Genomic DNA, 7,433 nt, shown 5'->3' on the forward strand with positions numbered 1-7,433 from the left:
AACAAACTCAATCCCATATAGACTTTGTATTGTGCCAAAGAAAGTGTCAAAAGGCATTTAATTCACTATCACCATGCGCTAAGAAAAAAAACTTTAAACATAAGTTTGACTTCAAAAAAGTCCAAACATCAACAAATTTTCTAAATGTGAGAGTTCTGTAAAAGAAATTACGCTCAACCATGATTCAAATAATACCCTTTTACCTTAATATTTGACAATCAAATTCAGCCATTCAAGTAAGAGCAAAAGCACTTGAAGTTCTACAACATATAATAGATGCTTATCATGATGAAAAGTACGACATAGCTACTATGGTTAGTGTATATTATCCCAATTAATAACTTTGTCAGACTCTATACATCGTGTTACCACTTAGCAAAGTCTTGTGTAAGGAATTTGAAGTTTTACTTGCGATTTTTCACGGGGAAAAGATAAAAGGCTGATCTCGTTACCAATTAATAAAATATTTTTGCAATTTTATAAATTCATTAACTAAAATTTAAGTGCACACAAGAAAAATACTATAAAGAATCTACATACTACAATCAGAACTCCTAATCTCTTTTGGCTTGTAGGATTGCAGCAGCTCGACAACATAGCAATAAAGAATGTTTTGAAGGTATTGGCATTATGATGCTTATAAAGGCACCAGGACCCAATATTTTACTTAACCAAAATGAAGATAGTATTTATCAATTTTCATTTCAGTTTTTATAGGCGGTCAATTGAGTAGTCGCTACTTAGAAAATTGCTTAGAATGGCTCCGTTAGTGTGCGTCACCAAACCCAAACCAAATTGAGACCTTTAAACATGTTGTGGCCCGAACTCATTTTGGCCAGAAGTATTGGAATGACCCGACCCGCCCATTTTGTCTGATGTGGAGAAAGATAAGTAGATACGGATATCATAAAGATGAGCTACACATACCTCTCCTTTTGGATATTTAGCTCCCCGTCAAGATGCTTACACTCCTCTTCATGTTGAGATCTCAATTCCCATAACTTAGCATCATGTTGATTCTTGAGTAACTTGGTTTTCTATATGAATATAAAGTCAGCCAATTTATAAGTGAAATATGCATTTATCATGAATCACTCATCAAAACCTCATATAAGGATTTAAGTACCTCTCATAGTTCTTTCTCAGCATGGAGTCGCATCTCTTTTACCTCTTCAACATGATAAGATTTTATATTCGCCTAGACGCTTCCTTCTTATCGTTTTGATGGGGGTGTTAACCTGCAAATTGAGCACAAAAAAAGTTTAATTACTAATATTATGTTAATAAGATAATACCTACACAAAATCAAAAGGAATTGATAAGTTAATAAATTTCAGTTTTTCAAGGCTAAAGATTAATTATTAAACTTGATTACAATGGATAAGCTAAAAGAAATAGAATTTAAAAGAAACCAACTAATAAAGCAAACAAACTGATTGAGAATGGTTGTTAAAGTTTAAACAAAAACTTACATGTTTCAATGTAGCAAACTAATTGTGAATCTATGGACTCAAATCACCTGTAACTGAAGACAGGGGCGTAGCTTTACTTGGGCCAGGGGTGGCCCCGGCCCCTCCGTTTTTTCGCTCGGTAGTGTAAAGTTATCCTTTTTCGGCCGAAAATTTTTATATATAGTGTAAATTTACCCATTTTCAACCGAAATTTTGAGCCCGCCCCTCGGTTTTTTGCTCGGTAGTGTAAATTTATCCACTTTTTGACCGAAAATTTTATACATAATGTAAATTTACCCGTTTCTGATCGAAATTTTGAGCCCGCGCTCATTTTTTTCACTCGGCGTGTAGATTTATCCTTTTTCGCAGCTGAAATTTTTTATACATTGTATAAATTCACCCGTTTCTGACCGAAATTTGAGCCTGCCCCTCTCTAGTCTATGAATTTTTTATACATATTGAGTCCGACCCCCCTCGACATGTATGTCCAAAGCTTCGCCACTGACCGAAGATATCAGTTTGTATGAAATTCCAAATTGTAAGTAATCAATAAAGTTATTGTTAAACTTAAATGACTAAAAAAATCATAACAACAACAATTAATTGAATGATAAAATCTTAGATAACTAAAAAAATCGATCAAATTAATTGAAATGATGTTTTGCAATTAAAGTGCATTGGAACCGCCAGGCAATTCTATACTATACTTTGTTTGTGAACGGAATAATTTGAATTCAGTCATGATCAAATAAAATCTCGTCATCGATTTACAAACGAAGTTACACGTTGACAGGTGGTGGCAACGATGTTGATTTTGAACAATGAAGAAACAACCAGCAATCAGTATCAATTAAAAACATCAAACGATTTCCATATAAAATTTAAAATCAAAAAACATACCTTTTATCGCTTGGTTGCAAATCTGTCCCCATGAAGCAAAGAGGAAGAACAAGACACTTACTTGGACTAGATGGTGTGTATAACAATAACAATAACAATAACAATAACAATAACAATCATCAAGACACACAATTTTCTTTTTAATTGCTGGAACTTTCAAGATGGTTTAAATTTACACTAAAGCCCATCTACTAAAATAATCAATTTTCATCACAATTAATACATGTCTTTTACATTGAAGTATCTCAAGTTATATGGATGTTAGTTCCACAAGCAAGGATAATATAAATTTAATGGTTAAAAAAACATGGGCTGTTACACCACGCATTTTTAAACGGCCGTAACTTTTTCACACGTTAATATACCTTGTAAAAAATTACACCATAAAAACAAGCATTCCGTTCTCTTTAATTTGAGTATAGTATTGCTATAGTTTATTAATTTTAAAAAAAACTAACATGTTACGTGATCAGTTACTACAGATAACGCCTCGAGCAGGTTCGGCTAATGGTGTTTTGAACATGTTAGGGTTTGAACAGGTAATGCAAAAATGGTTAATTTAGTTCATGTCGAGATGAGTTTAGATCGAAAGGGTTCATGTCAAAACGTTTTCGGGTCGGAACAGGTCCGTCAAAACAGACTGGGTTTTGAAATTACTTTAATCTTTGATTCTTGTTTGTCGCCATCAGTTACCTGAATGACATTGTTTATACATAACAGGTTGCTCGCGTATAGGCATTACGTGCGCACTTACTGGCACTGATTACACGTTCGAAGCCACGTTAAATGCATATCACCTTCAGGTTACGCAGATACCGTTGCGGTTACAAAAGTACTAACACCGGTTGCGTTTGCGTATTCACCGCGCCGGCAAATGCCTAGTTATATTATAATAACACGCAAATCTAAGAAAAAGTATAGTGTCGTTTAGCTGTATAAACATAGATACATACATATATACATACACATACTCCTAAAAAACAGGGTTGTGCGATTGCCTGCGGTTGTTTCCATACCCATTTCACAGTTTTCCAAAACTACTTCTATTCTATTCCTTCTTCTACACACCTCTTCACCTTTCAACTGTCTATTCTTATTATTATTATTATTATTATTATTATTATCCACTCAAATGAACTACAATGATGATGACAAGTAAGTATTAACACTAATTCACACCACTCTGTTTCTTCTTATGAAGCTATATTCATTCTTTCATTTTGTTTTAGGGCTTTTTAATCTGCTTGATCGGTGTAAACGGGTTCGGGTCAAACCTGAGAACCCGTTTAGCTAAATGGGTCGGGTATGGGTCAACCTGCCCGGTTCGTGGTTTAACCCGTTTAACATATTTATTTTTTTAAAATGTATTTTGTGTTAGAAGTTAAATTGGTTGGGTATTTTGTGCCAAAGTTTATAAATAATAAGGAAATTGGCATCCCATTTTATGATTAAAATGTAATTGTTTTGTATAAATTTGTATTCTTTGCTGTAAAAATATAAATTTTATAACGTATTTGTATGTGAAAAGATTAAAAAAATAAATAATTTCGGATCAAACGGGTCGGCTTCGGGTCAACCTGTGAATATGCGGTTGTGTTCAGGTTCGTGTCAAATTTTTGGGTTCACGTCTGGTTGGCGTGCAAACACGTGATTATCGGGGTTTATCTTAATTTTATTTTTTTAAAATATTTATTTTTTTAAAAATTAAATTGGTTGGGTATATTTATGCTAAAACTTATAACTAAAAAGGAAATTAAAATAACATTTTTATAATTAAAATGTTTTGTATAAATTTGCATTCTTGTTGTAAAAATAGAAATTTAAAGTGTTAATGTATGGCTTTGGGTCAACCTGCGAATATTGGGCTATGTTCGTGTTCATGTCCGTTGGATCCGCCAACCTGCAAACACGACTCCGGGTTCATGTCAAAGTCTTTTGCTTGATAAATTAAGAATCGAAATGAAGTAAGGACCAGGACTTTGATTTTGTTCGTGATTTTCTTTAATGTTGAATTTCAGCACGGAAATGTTGGTTGGCAAGATGAAGACTACAGTTTGCAAACAAGTAAGATTCGGTTCAGCATACGATCGTTTATCGTTTATCTCTCATTAACATGATCAACATATGATAGTTTTTTTTAAATATTAATCGTTAAAATGGTTGCAAGCAGATGTTTCTAATAGCCTATGGAACAACGTAACCGAGAATCAAGATGATCTTTCGTGCGTGTTTAACGAAACGACTCCAGCAAAGGCCTTAGAGGATTTGGATTATCAAGTAACTACAATGGTAACATTTTAACTTTTTTGTTTAACATAGTATAAACTTGTGACACTAATAATTTAATACAAGGAATAAAAAATGCAGATAACATAAACAAGGAAACCGAGCCATGTAAAGAAACATTTTCACAAGCAAAAAGACGCCGAATGCTGCATTTTGATAATGAAATTTCGGATATGGATGTTATGCCATTTTGTGAAGAGGACTATTCGTCTGTATATCTAAAATCTAAGGTTGGTTAAATTTATTTTCACTTTTTATTTTTATCAATTGAAATAATTTAGGTTATTTTAGGTGTTAAACGAGCAGGAATGGGATACTTCAATGGATGAAGCTTTATCTGATATGAATCAATGGGTTGCTGGATTTGCAGGTTTGACTTTTAAATAACGTCACAGTTGACTTTAACTCACATTTCTTACAAAAAATTACCGTTTTCACAATGTAATTATTATTTTCTTAAATATTACAACTTTAAACAATGTAGGCCTGTAAACGAGCCCAACGTCCATTGAACCGTTTGGCTGGAAGTTCGTTTAACGACGACACTTTTGTTCATTTAGTTAAATGAAAGAACATGAACGTTTGAACACATGTCTCGTTTGTTCATTTATGTTTGTGAACGTTTACTTTAGTTGGTGCCTGCCATCTATGTTCATCTATGTTTGCTTACATTGTGAAGCGTTCGTATATACTATTAACGAACGGACATGAACACATTCATTTTCTTAACGAACTGACACGAGCAAGAAACCTCATTCGTTTAATTGTTCGTGTTCGATCATTTGCTCGTTAAAGTTAAACGAACGAACACGACACATCTCGTTGATGTTCATTCGGTTCGTTTACATGCCTACCAATACCTCCATGGTTGTTTGTTTTAAAATTTGTACTTTGATCATCTACCATATTTCAAATATTATAAAATCCTATATTAATTATGACCAATTAATTCGATGTTTCTAGATGACACATCTGGTGATGAGGGTCTAGATCTGTCTTCAGAGGAATGGCTAGCCGATTGTTTAATAAACGACACGGAAATGCATTTAAACATTGATGATTCGTATGTTTCTGTCACTATATGGTAATTTATTAACTTAACTATTAACGACTGTAATATAACTTAATTACCATATGTGCAAAACAGGAATCCATCTGCTGCTGTCCAGATTGATCTTACCGGTACACAAACTATATCTAATATTTCATAATATTCACTTATATGTAATATCTGTTACTAAATCGTAACGTTATAGAGTCAAACGATTTTGAACGCGAGAACAGATGCAGTGCCGGTCAAACGCTCCCCACACCTACTCGTAAAAATATCACCTTAAAAGGTTTGTTTCATTTCTAATGTTTTTTTTTTCTCATTTCGTTTATGTTTTATTTCAAATAAATACCATTTCTGATAGTTTAAATTAGAGGTGTAAATGAGCCGAGCCCGAGCTCAACTAGGCTCAAACTTGGCTCGTTTACTTAAGAGAGCTCTAGTTTAAGCTCTGTCTAAAGCTCGGCTCGGCTTGTTTATTATTTATTTATTTTATTTGTATACATGTATAAGTGTTTTCATATATATTTATACTTGTGGTTATATAGTTTCTTAAAATGACTAATATACCCTTCCATCTAGCATAAGTGATAAGAAAACTAAAGGTGCTAGTGTGTAGGGCTAAAAAGGGAAAAAAGGAAACCACATGACTAAAACCCTGAATAAAAGGTTTTAGACCAAAACCAAGATTTTTGCCAAACTAAAGGGGCGAAAACCATATTCAACTCCGTATATTATTTATTTTTTTGAATAACATTTTTACATAAAATAATTTTTTTATATAATTATATAAATTTTTATATCAAATAAAGTTTACATCTTTACATAATTAGTTGGTCGCTTAAGCTTGCAAGCCTATACAAGCTCGAGCTCGTTAATGAAACAAACTATATATTAATTTAGTAATAGTTAATGCATTAATTATAAATAAAATCCAAAGACATGGTTGATCCGTTTTCACATGAACCCGTTTTCTTGGTTGATCTTAATCTTGGCTTCTTGTGATGTCTAGGAAAAAGGGTCTTATATCAAGACGCCAACAAAGACAACATCATCGGTTGTGCTTCCATTCGCCTTTGTAAAACCGTGTGGTATGCAAGAGCCGTTACCATAAAAGACATAAACCAGAAAATATCGACTCCACCGCCTTCAAAAGCAAAGAAAAATAAGGAAAATGCCACTAAATCATACCCGACTTCCGCCTTTTCAGGCAAACCCGTTGTTGGTAAAACCAAGATTCGTACCGAAGGAGGAAAAGGAAGTATTACAATTATGAGAACCAAAGGATGATCAAGGAAGGGTATTTTGGTCCTTTTAGTTAATCTATTTTTGTGAGTAATATCTTCTTAAAAGAATGAGAAAAAGACCAAATATGCAAAGTGTTTGTATCTCGATGAAATGGTTTTAGTTGGCAGATTCATGTGTTTTATCTTTTTGTATGTAGAAAACACAACTAAAACTATTTTGTATTTGTATGTTGTTTTTGTGATATGTTCTTATCAAGTGGGTGGATCTGGTTGTCTATCTCACAATCATAAATTATGGGGTGTTTGGATGGATGCAATAAGAGTTGCACAATATACCCGGTTCCAGGCCTGACCCGTAATTGGTTCCTATTCCTACCTGACCCGCAGGTACGACCTGATATTACATTTCTCCCCGGAGCCATACTCGGAATTCGAAATACCCAGTCAAAACCCGACCCTACCTGGAACCCGAAAAAAACCCCGGAAACCCCGGTCAAC

The 7,433-nt window shown here is 33.6% G+C and overlaps 1 pseudogene; it reads left to right on the top strand.

Annotated features, from left to right (window-relative positions):
* The first annotated feature begins 2,809 nt into the window (after positions 1–2,809).
* On the top strand, positions 2,810–7,026 carry LOC143593283 (protein XRI1-like; annotated as a pseudogene).
* Positions 7,027–7,433: the final 407 nt, after the last annotated feature.

Source organism: Bidens hawaiensis, unplaced genomic scaffold, assembly GCF_021521415.1.
Source record: "Bidens hawaiensis isolate Kalapana, Puna unplaced genomic scaffold, B.hawaiensis_p1.1 tig00041873_1, whole genome shotgun sequence".
Taxonomy (NCBI): domain Eukaryota; kingdom Viridiplantae; phylum Streptophyta; class Magnoliopsida; order Asterales; family Asteraceae; genus Bidens; species Bidens hawaiensis.